At 36.1% G+C, this 16,229-nt stretch overlaps 1 long non-coding RNA gene across 1 annotated transcript; it reads right to left on the bottom strand.

The window, feature by feature from the left end:
• Positions 1 to 4,397: 4,397 nt before the first annotated feature.
• On the bottom strand, positions 4,398 to 6,306 carry LOC121395744. The gene is made up of 2 exons (XR_005962655.1): positions 5,821 to 6,306; positions 4,398 to 4,664 (listed from the first exon to the last, which is right to left on the bottom strand). It is a non-coding gene; the product is annotated as an uncharacterized LOC121395744 (long non-coding RNA).
• Between the last annotated feature and the right edge of the window lie 9,923 nt (positions 6,307 to 16,229).

The following is a 16,229-nucleotide window of genomic DNA, read 5'->3' as shown; positions in this document are numbered from 1 at the left end:
GTGCCAATGTATTTAAATTGCCTCTTAGATATTTTAAATAGTGCAGACTGTCTAATTTTCATGCTATTTTGTTGTTGAGAAAGAACTCCAAGATATTCCAAGATCTAAAGTGTGTTTGAGGTAATATAAGCTTTAAAGAGAACTAAACCCTACAAATAAAATGGCTAAAAATGCAATATTTTATTTAACGAACCTACTGCACCAGCCCAAGGTTTTAGCTTCTCAATAGCATTAATAATCCAGAACTCCAAACTTGTCACAGGGGTCACCATCTTAGAAAGTGTCTGCAACACTCACAAGCTCAGTGGACTCTGAGCAGCAGTTGAGAAGATAAGTTTAGGGGTCATCGCAAATTATCTAGCAGAAAATTAGGTTGATATGTAATATAAGCTGATGCTACAGGTCTAATGATTAAATTCTAATGCTAGTTGCACTGGTTTCTGGGCTGCCATCTAATAATTATCTATATTTATTACTAATCAGCATGGGCAGTGAATGTGAAACAGATCTTTGCTGCTAAAGGGCTGTGGTTGCTTTGGGCTGGTACATAAGCCCAAAAGATAATGTAGAACATTTGTAAACAAAAATTGCATGTATGTCTGCTCCTAGGAAGTATGCATTTTACCAAAAAATTGTCACCATGCAGGCTCATCACAAAAAACCCAAGTCAAAGTGTGGCATTGGAAAACTCAAAATAGGTGGAAAAGACCCATTAATAGTAATTGCAGTAGCATGAGTAGTTATAGAATTTAAAAATGCACATTTGGCACGAACTGTGTTAGGCTATACATGTCCTAATAAAAAAATTTTTATAACTACTCTTGCTACTGCATTTACTATTAATGGGCCTTGTTCACCTATTTTGAGTTTTACAACATTTGTAGCCTACATTTTTATTTAAGCTTCAGTTCTCCTTTACTGCTTAATAAATCATGCACAACTTGTCATTGTGGGCATCACAAAAGGACCTATGGGATTTCAGAAAAATGTATCTGCTAATTGGAATCCAGATGTGCCCCAAATACTTAAATGCTGTTCATATGTGATAAACCATAACAATATTTTCCTATCAAATTTAATCACACTCAATATCAGTCTTTTATAGAATCAAGACTTAAACTACTTTTTTAGTTAGTATAGCTGTGCATCAGTTTAGCAGTTTTTTAATAATTCATTTTTAAAAAAGCATTTTTATATAAACATGTTTTCATTTAGAATATTTTATCTGTTTTGTTGGGATTCAATACTTCTTATTATGACTTTGTCCTAACAGTTTATTAAGGTGATACTAATGCTTTTGTGTGTGTACAGGAAAATTGTAATAATCACTTTACATGTTCTTCGCTTTGTTTTTTTTTCTTTTTGACATGCAGCCATTCTATCAGGCCGGACATGGTTCAAGGATTGAATAGTCTGGAGATAATGCTTAATAATGAAAATAATCCAACCTACCAGATGCCAGCTCTTCTCCCCAGCATGACATAATGATTCCATGCTGAGAGCAGCAGCTAAAGGAGTCAACAGAACTAGGTACAATATGGTGGGGTGTGTTTTTGTTACTTTTTAGATCATTGTATTTTGGTAACACATCATATGCCTAATGTTTGCATTTCCCCAGATGAACATTGGGGTTATGTAAAGACACCCAGGTGCAGCAACATATAGAAATCAGTCAACAGGTAGCATTTTCTGTTGCATTTCATTAGTTGTGTGCCTATATATAGCTTAGTTTAATTTGTGTATAGTGATGGGCGAATTTGCGCCGTTTCGCTTCGCCGAAAAATTCACGAATTTCGCGCGAAATTCGCGAAACGGCGAAAAATTCGCAAAACGTCTCGTTTTTTACGCCGACGCCCGTTTTTGACGCCGGCGCCCGTTTTTGACGCCGGCGTCCGTTTTTCGGAAAAAAAATTTTTGACGCCGGCGAATTTTTTCCGCGAATTTTCGCGGCAGTTTCGCGAATTTATTCGCTGGCGGCGAATCGCGCAAATTCGCCGCGAATTCGCGCCTGGCGAATAAATTCGCCCATCACTATTTGTGTACTTATTCTTTCTTAAGATCTCTTCAACAATATACAGTAATTCTTTAGATCAGGCCCTGCAAGAAATTATTTTTTTTCAACTGACTTGCACAGATGGTTGATTTCTGTCCACAGTGTAAACATACAGTGAGGCTAAAGAAGAAATGGGTGAGTTGTGTGGTCTGCTTCTGTTTCTGCTGTTCCTTCTTGCCATGCATCACAGAGATCGACAATTTATCTAATTGAATGAACACTTTCTCAGTGAGAGATAGAATCCAACAGAAATAAACACAGAGTCTACCCCTAAGCATCTTAATATCCATAAAAATGTACATGCCTTTAAAATCTTACAACACTTGCATTGTTGCAGTAGAAGAATGAATAAAATAAATAATAAAAATGTAGAGGCTGATTTATGAAATTTTGTGGTTGCAGAAATCCCTGTGGTCATGGAGGAAAAAGGAAATTGCAAGATAACGTGCAAATATTTTCCTGCAATTTTTTTTTCTTGAACACTACTTGTAATGGATAACTGTAGCATAATATTATAGGTTGTATTTTTCCATGGAAAGAATCTCTCACACAAGCAAGAAGTACTGTCTCTTTAAAAAAAACTTCGACCCCCTACTTCGCCTAAAACCTACCGAACATCAATGTTAGCCTATGGGGAAGATCCCCATAGGCTTTCTAGCCAATTTCTGATCGAAGGAAAATCGGTCGATCGATGGATTAAAATCCTTCAAATCATTCGATCGATGGACTAAAATCCTGCCATATCTTTCTTAATGGAAATCTGTTTTGTTTTTTTTTTAAACAAAAAATTCCAACGATATAGATCTAACAAAACTCCCCAATGACCTATTAAATGTAACTAAATAAATCAGCTTTTCACACCATTGGTCACTCTCTCCTCCCCAAGTCTCTCAATTCGCTTGGCCCTAATGGCACTACGCTGTTTTTTCTCACTTAAATTATGTTCAAAATGCTCTTGAGCAGGACAGTTTGGGAATAATGTATATAATATTGCAGAATCTGCTCACTTTGTTGGGTGGTGCTCTGTCTGGTATCCTTGCTGCAATCCTTGATATCCGTAATCCATATACTCATAGAAAATCTATGATGTAGACACAGATGGCAGACACAGAAGCATTCGTGCTAAATGGTTGTAGTTTTATTGAGGTCCCCACAATGTTTTGGAGGCACAGCCTCCTTTCTCAAGTGCTCAGTTTGGGAATAAGCTGTTCCTCTGCTGCAGGTGCTTGTTTGGTACCAAGTCACATCATCTGTCAACAGCGTGAGCAGTGTACTCAGAACTACTGATGTGATAAAAAAAAGAAAGTTTTTTGACTGCAAAAGAATAGTCAAACAAAAAAATGTAGAAAGAAGCCATTCAAGTCAAAAACACTAGAGGAGGCCTATATCAGGCTGTTCATTTCTCAGCGTGGTAATTGTTGCTAAGGGTGGAAAATTCTCCGTCAGCTGTGTCTGGGGTACTGGTCGCATGGATACAGAAGATCACCTGGTATTTTTTTTGCCAAAAACTACAACTAAAATTTGCTAATGATTTTTTTAAAAGGAATATTTGCCCTTAACCGTAACATTTATCCTGATGTAAAGATTGTTTCTGATTGATACTTTGCAACTGCTCTTGTTGTTCTATCTATATTTAGATAAACATCTTTAGCATCACATCTCCTATTTTTACTGCTAACAACTTAGCATGTGTCTGGTTGCTAGTGTCAGATGGATCCTAGCAACCAGTAAGTGTTTGAAACAGAAAAACAAATAGGGCTAGAGGTTGTTCTACATAAAATGCTAAGTGTTAAAAAGTCATAATAACATTGACATATGCAGTCACCCACATTTAAGAACTCCAAATATTGGGAAGAGAAAAAAATTATATGAACATTTTCACATTAAAAATGAGTCATATTTTACGATTCCTAACCAAAACAAACATGGTCTATCATTACAAAATGTAATGTAAAGGTCAATCAACCACTGAATATGCGTGATAGTCTGTCTATGGCAGTGATCACCAACTAATGGCTCTTGGGCAACATGTTGCTCACCAACCCCTTGGATGTTGCTCCCAGTGGCCTCAAAGCAGGTACTTATTTTTAGGTCCTGGCTTGGAGGCAAGTTTTGGTTGTATAAAAGCCAGGTGTTCTGCCAAACAGAACCTTCTGTAGGCTGACAATCCACATAGGGGCTATCAGTTTTAGGCCCTTATTTGGCATCTCCAGGGACTTTTTTCATGTTATGTGTCTCCTTATATGTGGCCTACATAAAGGCCTTTTTTGCAACAATTGATGCCTACAACATCATTGTCCTCTTCAAATTTAACAAATACAATACTGAAACAGCAAACACTGCATTAGAACATAATAATAAGAGCTTTATTTCTACAAGCCCAAATATTGAAGTTGTTGATAATTCAGCAATTTGTACTGAATTAATGTTGACAAAGTCATCCTCTAAGTGAAGTAGAATGCAAGGAAGCAGAAACATGATCACCTGATGATGCTGTATTTTCAGATGAGCCAGAGGAGACTCAGGAACAGCAAAAGATGATCATTCTGAAGGTGTGCTGGATTCATTCCATTTATCCCATAAGGCATTCCAATCTTTCAACAAATCCTATCTGGAAAAACAAATAAAATGCCTTAATGATATTGTGAATTTGCATAATACAAGAAATAGACACATTTTTAAACTACGTTTGCAGCTACTAGAATGGAAAATTAGAATTATGATTTGGGCAAAACACTGAAAATAATGGAGCACAATCAAACTGTTCACCTCATGCAAAATTTGACCACACAACAACACATGTTTGAAATAAGTCGTTCATTGGCAGATGTCACTTCATCGATTTGTAAGATTGTAGAAAACACTAAAAAAAGCCCATGCTTTTTGAAAAATAAAAACAGTGGCAAAGATTTGTTGCATTTTTGTTATTGATCAATTAAGGGACCACATTTATTAAATGACAGTTTCAACTGATACAGAAGTGCAAAGGCTACAGTCTGCCTCATCTACTTCAAACCTAGCTTAGATGTTAAAAATAAGGTTTACTTATATGTAGTCAAGGTTTACTTACAATTCTATAGAAATGTGTAGATTAAGGGAAAATGTCATACAACCACATGTAGAATGTTGGTTTCTAATTTAACATCAAACGTAACTTTTGTTGTAACACCTATACTTAAAATGTGTGTTTGCTAGGGTACATTTTACTATAGCAACTAACACTAATAAATGTTTAGAAACATGTAATATGTAAATTACAGTGGCAAAGATTTGTTGCATTTGTGTTATTGATCAATTAAGGGACCACATTTATTAAATGACAGTTTCAACTGATACAGAAGTGCAAAGGCTACAGTCTGCCTCATCTACTTCAAACCTAGCTTAGATGTTAAAAATAAGGTTTACTTATATGTAGTCAAGGTTTACTTACAATTCTATAGAAATGTGTAGATTAAGGGAAAATGTCATACAACCACATGTAGAATGTTGGTTTCTAATTTAACATCAAACGTAACTTTTGTTGTAACACCTATACTTAAAATGTGTGGTTGCTAGGGTACATTTTACTATAGCAACTAACACTAATAAATGTTTAGAAACATGTAATATGTAAATTACACTGTCTAAAAAACAGACAGGGCCAAACAACAACATGTACAGCGTGATATAAACAACAGCAAATTAAAATTAACATGTTCATAGGTGAGGTAGCAGACACATGACATTTGTAAACAGAATTTGTGTGATAGCATTTTAAATTAACTTACAAGAGAAGTGGCCACAAATGATTTGCTTTGTTCCCACATTGGCCTGCATCTGTGGGATGAACAGGAGGATCATCACCTTTAATAGCTTCAGGTAATTGGAGAACCCCAATATTATGTAAAATGCATGCTGCTAAAATGATAGCCCAAACTTTACTAGGGGAATACTGCAGAACAGTCTCTGAATAATCCAAACAACGGAAGCGTATTTTGAGTAAGATAAATATAGCTTGTCTGGACCTTTGGTGTGCTGCTGAGTTGTACCTGTGTTCACCAGGTATGGCTGGATTACCAATTGCAATAAGCAGCCAGGGTCGACTTGCTTGTTTGTGGGATGCTGTGAATGCCTGCCAAAGCAGGGAGATTTTGAACAAAAGACTAATTAATTAAAAACCAAAAATAATAAACAATGAAGATCAATTTCAAATTGACTCTGAATATCACTTTATACATCATACTAAAAGTTACATTTATTTAAATGCGAAAAACCCTTTTAATACAGTTCTGCTACTTTCTCAGAATTGTCCCCCCCCCCTCTCTCTCTCTGCCTTACTGCCTATCCACCACAAACACAAAAATCACAAAGACTTTTTGTTCATTGGCTATATTTTGTGATTTTAAATGCTTTATTGGGATTAATGGAGTGCCCATTAGCCTACAGTAGCCTACAGTAATTATACTGGCAGGTCTGGGAGTTAATATGCTGGGGTGTTACTAAAACATGTGCGTAGTTTCTGAAAATTTTGCTGAGCTACATTCAGCAGGCTAATAGGGGCCCACCAGTTGGCTCTTTGCTCAGGGCCCACCAATGTCTTAAAATGGCCCTGGTTACTATCAATATATACTTGGATACCTAATAATTAGTATTAAACTCTTTGTCTTCTTGAAGGAAACTGAAAAGTTGCCACACCTAATTAGTGCTTAGTCAGCTCTTATTTACCCAACCCACCTTAGGATGACTGATAGGGTTAGTAGATCTGTCTGATTCTGTTTTCACCAGTAGATCTTTCTACAGAGCACAAGGACATCTGTGGGATTAGAAGAAAGAACCCAAGAAAATAATTTATGTAAACTTACTCTTCACATAGTAGTTTTGCAATTTATATCAATATTCAACTTTTAGTGGCTTCTAAAACACTGGCTGAGATCAGGCAGGCATTGTTAAGGCAGAACAAGCCAAGACAACCAGGCAAGGAACTAAGTTGTCAGCATTCTACAGAATTTCTAGAATGAACTGTTCCAAATCTGCCCCTGTGTGTTTAAATGAGTTAAATGAGTTAATTTATTTTTCATGCTATAGAAAAGGAATATTCAGAGTAAACTTGTATTTATGATGCATACGTTTTAGGAAGTTTTGTTTAATTTCTAACTAGATTTAGTCCTAATTCTAAAGGCCCTTGGAATTTCAGATACTGCTGATCAACCATTAACAGCAAGGGAAGCCTGTTGGCCAATTTGTTTTAGCAACTGCATAAAGATGCAGACACACATACACAATGCAAAAAAAAAGTAATAGTGTGGCATATTTTACAGGTTTTCTTAAGGTTTTTGTTTCACTTTTAATAACATCAGCTGAGGTATGCCAATTCAGTCTTGTGGCTAATATCATTTGGTCAGTGGTAGGGAATTTTAAACTTTGCTATGCTAAAATGTAGAAGAATATGCTCCATTGATCCAAATCTCTGTCCTAAGAAGATATTTGTCTCTAGCCTGGAAAAAGTGTTTAAATCTTGGGTTTATGAAGGCAGTCATATCAGGAAGTAGTGTGGGCGTAGACAAATAAGTGGTGAGCACATTTAAAATGGGTCCCTTTGTCTTAGAAAAGAAAAAGAAAACGTAGAAGTACAATGATGGCTGTACTAAAAAGTCAAAGCAATGTGTAACTGAAACTTCTGTGCATGGACTATTACATATGTTTTTAATCACATCACAGCACACGGTTCTGTGATAAATGGAAAATGTAATTTTTCTAATGTCAACTGGTTTTCTTTTTCACTGGATAAACAGAATTTTAAATGAAGTATTTTCTTTACACACACATGCACACATACACACACATATACAAATATGTCTGATCTGATTGCGACACCAGAGATTATATGAACAAAATCTTATGAACAACATGAATAAACCCTGCTGGCTGAATGGAAACATTTTGCAAATACTCTGGTAAAGGAGAGCACCACTGCAAAATATTGTTAAAAAAATCAGGTTGCATATTATTCTCAGTTACTATTCAGTGTAGCCATTTGAAGATTTTATTGTTACTGAGTCTATATACTTGTCTATAGAATAAAAATTAATTTGGTACTACAGGTAGCAGAGAGAGAGAGAGAGAGAGAGAGAGAGAGAGAGAGAGAGAGAGAGAGAGAGAGAGTAAAATTTGGGTTACTTTATTTTTTTTACATGTTGACAGCTTACCCACCAGGCTAGAGTCTTTTAAACTTGTGCATATTCTTACTCGCATTGCAATTTCCAAGAAACTCTTTGTAAAAATTGATTTCTCTTATTGTCTCTGTTGTTAAACAATATATAATAGTTAACTCTTTTTTTGTTGTTGGATGAATACATATTGCTCTTTTTCAGTAATTCTGTACTGATTAACTGTAACCTGGAAATGTAAATCTGTGATGCTGATGCTCAACAAATGGTAAAAATGAACAAGCATTTGTGTTATCACTTTTTTTAAACAATACAACAGCTTAGAAGTTATTTAGAATCACCTACTACAGACTTGAGATTCTGTTTGCCCTCTTGTCACATATGTAATGTATAAAAGTCTTTTGCAACTTAATTTCCTCCTTGATTTCTCAGTGACAAAATGATGTGGCCTATAGAGATCAAATAACTAAGTGCACTGTTATACTCTACTCATCTTCGGCTACCAAAACATAACAAGGGACATTATGGCAGCTGCAGAAACCTAAGCCGCAATTGTTGAGGCAAGTAGTTTATGCTAGGACATGTGCTTTTTGGTCTTGTTTCTGATACCAGCTATGTGATTTCAAAGAGCAGATTCAGAGCTAAAACAGCTTAGGAAGATGTGCAAACCCTTCCTGGTTTATAAAGCCATTGGGCACCAAAAGTTTACAGCAAAACTATTTATAAAGTTTCTTAAACTTTTATTTTAACAAAATAACACAAACAATAGTCATTTTGTTCAATGAGCAATATTGTTAGCTGAAACAAGATTGGCATCATCCCTCATGAGTACCGCATCTTCCAATACTGAAGTGTTAAACGAAATCACAGCACCATCCAAATTGTGTATAATCTTAAAAAGCCTTTATTGGATTTCTGGCTTGGATCTCTAACGAACAACGTTTCAGGCCTGCGTGGCCTTTTTTCAAGTTAATGAACTACTGCTGGTTACAAAGTTTTATACTCACTCATTAGGTCGCCATCTATAGGCAAGTAACAAGAATTAATTGATACAGAGAAAGAAGCATAAAGGCAACATTGTCAGATACATTGTAATGTGTTAATAAAGTATCCACTTATTTCCTGGTAGTTATATTCATCCAGATAAAGATTTGATTCTCATGGTACAGTATCTGCAAAACAATAAAAATGACCAATATTTGTAAAAAATTATCTGATCATAATAAAGTTAAAAACAACCATTAAAAATCTATCGGTATATGGGATGCAAGTCATATTCGCGATTAAGGCCATGGGGTTCCAGCGTTTCTAGATGGCGTATCCATTTAGCTTTCTTAATATAATTTTAATAGAATTTTAACACGGTCACCAACGCGACGAAGTTTTGGAATATTATCAACTACTTGGAACTTTAATTGCTGGACCCAATGACCCTTTTCAGCAAAATGACTAGATACCGCCTAGTCTAGTTTTTTAAGTTTTACTGCAGATTTGTGCTCACGTATTCTGTCTTTAATGGCACGGCCACATGGGCATTTTATCACATAAACTACAAATGTAGTATTGCATGTATAGAAACCATTTATTTTTATCGGAGTGCCCTTCCGTGGATGATGTACTACATTGCCTCTAAGAACGTTAGAGCAACAATTACATGACAGACAAGGAAAAGTACCATTATTTCTCGGGCGCAGGACCCGCTCCTCCCTTAGGTTTCCTCCCAAATCTGATTTGACCAGTGTGGATCCAATGGTATTATTCCTTTTATATGACATGAGTGGCATGTTTTGAAAAAATTCTACCTCAGGAACCCCATCTCTTAATATGCCCCAATGTTTCCGTATAATCTTAGCCACTTCTTGACTCACTGTATTAAATTTGGAAACAAAAGGGATACGTTTTTGATCCCTTTTGTGATGATCACCATGGAGGCTTACATGTGGATCCTCAATCCCCTCACGTTGCTGTTAAAGGAGACCTGGGGGAAGTGTTACTGAAGTGTTACCTGAGCCAAGTGTCAGGTCTGATCTTAGATTCAAAATACTTTACTTTACTTTTACTTTTGGAGAAAACTCCAAATTTTTGCTGTACTGCACAATTCACTCAAAATTCCTTTTTTGTTAAAATCTAATTTTTAGTCGTTATGGAATGCTCTGTGTATAGTATGAGGCATGTAAATATCTTATGTTTTAAGAAAGCTTTCATACACCCAGTTAAGGATCCAGCAGTACTGAATACCTGTGCATATGTTAGCAAAAGTAAGTAAATCAACACATGCTTAAACATATGCACACATTCACTATGTGTTCCATATCCGTATTCCAGTGCTTTTACTCTGGTCCCTAATGACAGACAATATTCAGAGGCAGAATTACTTGCCTGAGAAGAAAGAAAGCATTTTTCTTTCTGCTGTATAAACCTTTGCTAATGGAGTATGGCAGTCATTATGTATGGCGCACAGCTACGGATATGATTTGTGCAGGAAGCAGAGAGGAAATATTAGATTGGTGGTTTGCAGATTCTTGCAATACAGCTACTGATGGCTGTAAGTACAAAGTGGAGGCAAGTCAAACAACCTGGGAAGCAGAGGGTCATGTGTGAGACATACATGAGGCGAGGATGTGGATATTTTCCCAACTAGTATGAAATATTTGTGAAGACACAGAAAAGAGTTTTTGGAAAAAGCTTTATTTATCTGCACTTCTTGTTAACTGCAATTGAAAGTTATTTGTGTCGCCCGCAAGAAGTGATGATTTCTCACAGGTGACGTAAAAGATGCATGCTAAGTTGCATCAACCACAACTTCCAAAAGATACACCATATGGATGGAAATGTGTCTGTTAGCAACTCTCACACAAGTTGCAGTGTACACTTTACCACAGATTTGTATGTTGCAGCTATTGACACAACCCACTAAAACTTGACAATTATTCCAGGATTCGCTTGCATTAAAATGTGCACTTGCTTATAATTTATTTGAGCAGGCTAAAGGGGCACATTGATGGGAATACCTTCATTGCCTTTCTCAACTTCGCTCAGTTTTGCATCCATTTGTGTCCTTTGCACATTGCACTTGCTAATATTAATAAGGTTTATAAGCTTTTGTTGGCCATATTCAACTTCTTAAGCAGTCTTAAATAAGTAATAAAAATCTGTATGTTATGACCATTTCAGTGTTATAATATAAACCTGGCTGTGATTCTTCTGAGTTGTTTTACCTCCATACCAATATAACATTTCTATATTTGAAGTAACTTGCATTAAGGAATGTATGTAAGACGTGGATATTATTCTGCATGAGCACTCCCTGGACAGCTCTGTCTTCCTTGGATATATCATTGCCTTTCTGCATTCAGACTCATTTCTTTCAGCAATATACATTTTATTTCATCCCCCACTCACATAAAGGAAGCCCAGCGGTGCCATACAAAAGCTAGGCTGTCCTGCTGTTCTGCAGTAAAAACAGCTAGGAGAATATCAGCCATTCCTGCCTGTTGTGTTGGTTTACAGCCCTTACTCACCATGTCAAAGTCTCCATGTCCTGCAGGTTTTAGTGCAAGTAAAGGCTCCTGCAAATGTGTATTTGAATAGAGCTAGTGGGAGGAGGAGGTGAGATGAGAGGAACCAGTCTTATGGGACCAAGCCGGCATGTTGTGGCCTCCTGTGGATCTTACTCTTTTTCACAGGACCTTCATTGTGTGGAGGCTACAACCAAAATACTAAGCAACAAAAAGAACCCCTCCAGAGGTCACCAGTAGAGCAACCCCGATGTATCAAACAGGAACTTTATAAGCAGCAGCAAGTTAATTGGCGCCAGTGATTTTTTTTCTAGTGCCAAGTATGCAAACAAGATGCTAGAAATGAAATGTTAAAATTCAATAAAAGAGTAAACACATCTCAGTGTGTACATACAGTATCATGTGTGTGTAAACAAAAAGAAGTATTGTCTTAAATGTTTGACAGTTTTTTATTAAAACACTTATTGCACTCATATTGTGAATGGCTTGGCAAACCAGTCAAAGTTCACTTCTTGATTAATGCATTTTTCTAAATTAAGTAATAGGCAAAGTTTATACTTCTGGATATACTTATACTTGTTTTCTTGTCATATGTTCATATAATTTACTAAACTGAGCCACTGACTTTGTGGGCCATTGCAATTCACTGAGCCACTGACTTTAATGAGGCAGAATAAAAGGAAAGGACCCCAAGTGCATGATCCAAACAAGATATGCATCTAATACAATCATTAGTCATGTTAGTTAGTAATGTAGTAATAAATTAAAATGGTGTTACTATTATAATATTAGTATAACAATGATTATTATAGAGAAACTAATAAAATGAGACTTAGATGAGGAGACATCCTTCAATTCTCAATAGAGATTCTCAATAGAGCAGGAAGGTGCAAACAAGTAAGTTAGCATAAAGAAAAACCATGTGTCTCCTGGCTTTAGCCAATGACACATTTCACATTGCACTATGCTATGGGACAATGACACTATATCATGGATAAATTCAAGAAACTTACTGTATAGGTAAAAGCAGAAGAGGCCAACAGGTTTGCACTAGAGGAAATCTGAATTAGACCTTTGCAGTCATATTAGCTGAGTGTTCTAAAAAAATAATGAGCATGATGTGTAGTAAATGATTTTTCAAGAAGATTATTGTTTAATGATCTGTCACTTTTTCTAAATATATACAAGAGCAGAAAATATTTAAGCTTTGTTGCTCTCTTTGGCAATGAATGTAGTTTCATCTAGGTTTATTCCTTAATACCATCACAATTTCTATTAATATTACTTTAATAAACACTAAACAGTCCTAATCTAAAGAATGATGCTCATATTGCTATCGAATTTGTTATCCATAATACTCAGGACCTGGGTTTTCCATATAAGGGGGCTTTTAATTTGGATCTCCATACCTTAAGTATACTAAAAATGTGTTTAAGATTGAATATCTTAGTTGGAATGAAGTCCAATGTACTGTTTTATTATTGAAGAGAAAAAGGAAACATTTTTTTTAACTTGAATTAATTGATTAAAATGGATTCTTCCAGAAAATCCAGAGCTTTCTGAATAATGGGTTTCCGGATATCGAGTCCCATATCTTGTACTATAAAAAGACCTTTGCACAAGCAAGTCATGTGGAACACTTATAACAGGTCATTTTCTTGCATTTGCCCCCCCCTCCAGAAATTATTTTTGTGGAGGATTTGAACACGTTAGCTGCGAGTTCTGGCAAATGCCAGAGGGACTGCTATAAGGTGTCATAGAAAGTCACTATTAAGTGGGCTGGTGGGGACTGTTTGGGCCTCTGTGTGGGCTGATTGGACCTTCGTGTACCTGACATGACACGACAGGGCCTATTTTGATTCTCAGTCCAGACATGGTTAGAACTGTTGGAGGGCCCGAGAGTGTGCGGGCCTGGGTGCACCCCTCCGGTAGTTCCGCCATTGTGCAAGCACCATAAGTGATAACATCTAGAATGGAAAATATTCAGCACTGTTGCGCAAATTTGATCTATCTGCATCAGGTGCAACTGTCCCTGGTGACCAGCGTTGTTGGTAAAAAAATTGCGATAGTTATGGTTTGCATAAATGATTACTAATACAATAATCATTTTAGCTGCAAACGATCCTGCAATTCATTTGTGATCTTTATAATACTAACAGAACTGGGTTAATGTAGAAGTGTCATGTTTTTCTCTCCAAACTAATCTAATTCAGGACTAGGAAGTAATTTATGTATTCAAAGGGCGAGTGTTTTTACTTCCTGTTTTTAAACCCAGAAGGATGTGTACCTTGGCAGTACAGTAAATACATATTTCTATTATAAGAAACACTGCCAAAAATGGGCAGTTGTTTACACAGGAAATAATATTTCAATTATAATTAAGGACTTCCAAAAACATTATATTTATATCTAGTTATATTTATATATAGTTTTACTTCCAGCACTTGTTACTTTTGGTTATCTATACAAAGCAAACAGCAATGTACAGGCAAAGCATTTTAATTTTATAGGTATATGTATGTACAGTAGACAAGAGGGCGCTTGCGAGGGGACATGATTACACTTTACAAGTACATTAGAGGACATTATAGACAAATGGCAGGGGACCTTTTTACCCATAAAGTGGATCACCGTACCAGAGGCCACCCCTTTAGACTAGAAGAAAAGAACTTTCATTTGAAGCAACGTAGGGGGTTCTTCACAGTCAGGACAGTGAGGTTGTGGAACGCACTGCCGGGTGATGTTGTGATGGCTGATTCAGTTAATGCCTTTAAGAATGGCTTGGATGATTTTTTGGACAGACATAATATCAAAGGCTATTCTGATACTAAGCTCTATAGTTAGTATAGGTATGGGTATATAGAATTTAATTAAAAGTAGGGATGGGTGTATGTATGGATGCTGGGTTTTCATTTGGAGGGGTTGAACTTGATGGACTTTGTCTTTTTTCAACCCAATTTAACTATGTAACTAACTAACTATGTAAGAGTTTCTGTCATAGTGTGATAAATAATTTAGGCAGGCTTTATTTTCATGATATGTTCTTATAATGCCCTCTTATTATGGGCTGTCTACACTGATTCAATAAAGAGACATTTAACTGAGCCAGTGATTTTTTTTTTCATTACAAAGGAATATGTTACGTTAATATAATTTTCTAACCTGATCAACTGACTTTGTGGACTATTGTCATTTTTGGAGCCAATGACTTTGTGGACTATTGTCAGATCTCCTATTTCTAACTGGTTACAATGAGGCAGAATAAAAGTAAAGGACCCCAAGTGCATGATCGAAAAAAGATATGCATCTGATACAGTCATTATTTATACTAAATTAAATAGGTGTTACTGTTATAATATTAGTATTACAATAATTGTTGAGATTGAAACTAATAAAATTAGATTTAGATGAGGAAACAATCTACTAGATTCTCTATAGAACAGAAGGTGCAAACAAGTACGTTAGCACAGTAAAGAGAAATCTTGTGCCTCCTGGTTTTGTCCAATAACACATTTGCACTATGTTAAGTAACAATGATGCTATTTCATATTAAAATAAAATGACCCCCAAACTAAATAAAAGGGGTTCGTTAACAGTGCTCGTAAAGGTATAGAGAAGTGGGAACGCAAAGCATAACATTCAAAACTTGGAAATAAAAAAGCAAAAAAAATACAATATTAAATTGAATGGATACTAAATGTGCAAGAAAGATAACAATACAATATACTTTGAATGAGGCAAAGACCTGCCTCATATTGGCTGTAATGAGATTGGATAAAAAAAGAGCTTATGAAGAAGAGCCTGTGGGAGTTTGGCGTTATTTCTTAGAATGGCAGGTCCCCTTTAAGGTATGAAGAACCAAATTATGGAAAGATCCCTTATCTGAAAAAACCCAGGTTCCAAGCATTGTGGATAGCAGGTCCCATACCTGTACTAATATCTTGTTTCCAATGACTCCAGGGTACCCTGGATCCTCTAGCTTGGTGACCTCAACAAAAGGGCATACTTTTTGTACGGCTACCTTTGCTGTATGGCTAGCTTTTCACAATAAGTATGAAATTTATGAAATTGTCAATTACATACAAAAAAACAACCAACACAAGAGGTAAAGTGGGCCTACCTAAAATAACCTAAAAGTATCAGTAATAAAAACGTTGAGTGTGTGGGAAATATGACTGAACCCTTGATACCAGCTACTTTCTTTTCACATTTTGTCAATAAGTTCACGAAAGGGGACATACTGTACTGCAGTTTTCTGGGGGGGGGGGGGGGGTTTAAGCCTGCCTATATATGTATTGCCATGCAATTTGGAGTGGCTGAGTTAGAAGCCAACGTAAGCCCATGTATGTCTGGCTGAACCTGACCATGACCACAATGCCATTAGTTTTCCCCTATGTCATGGAATTGAATCTGGCCCAGTATTGTAAAAGTCTGTAAAGCAAATCAAAATCACAAAAATGGTAAAACTTCTTGGAAAATAGAATTTCACGAGAGCTAGAAAATTTACATTCA

Source organism: Xenopus laevis, chromosome 7L, assembly GCF_017654675.1.
Source record: "Xenopus laevis strain J_2021 chromosome 7L, Xenopus_laevis_v10.1, whole genome shotgun sequence".
Lineage (NCBI taxonomy): Eukaryota > Metazoa > Chordata > Amphibia > Anura > Pipidae > Xenopus > Xenopus laevis.
Note: the sequence above shows the minus strand (reverse complement) of the source record. Positions and strands in the feature narration are given on the sequence as shown.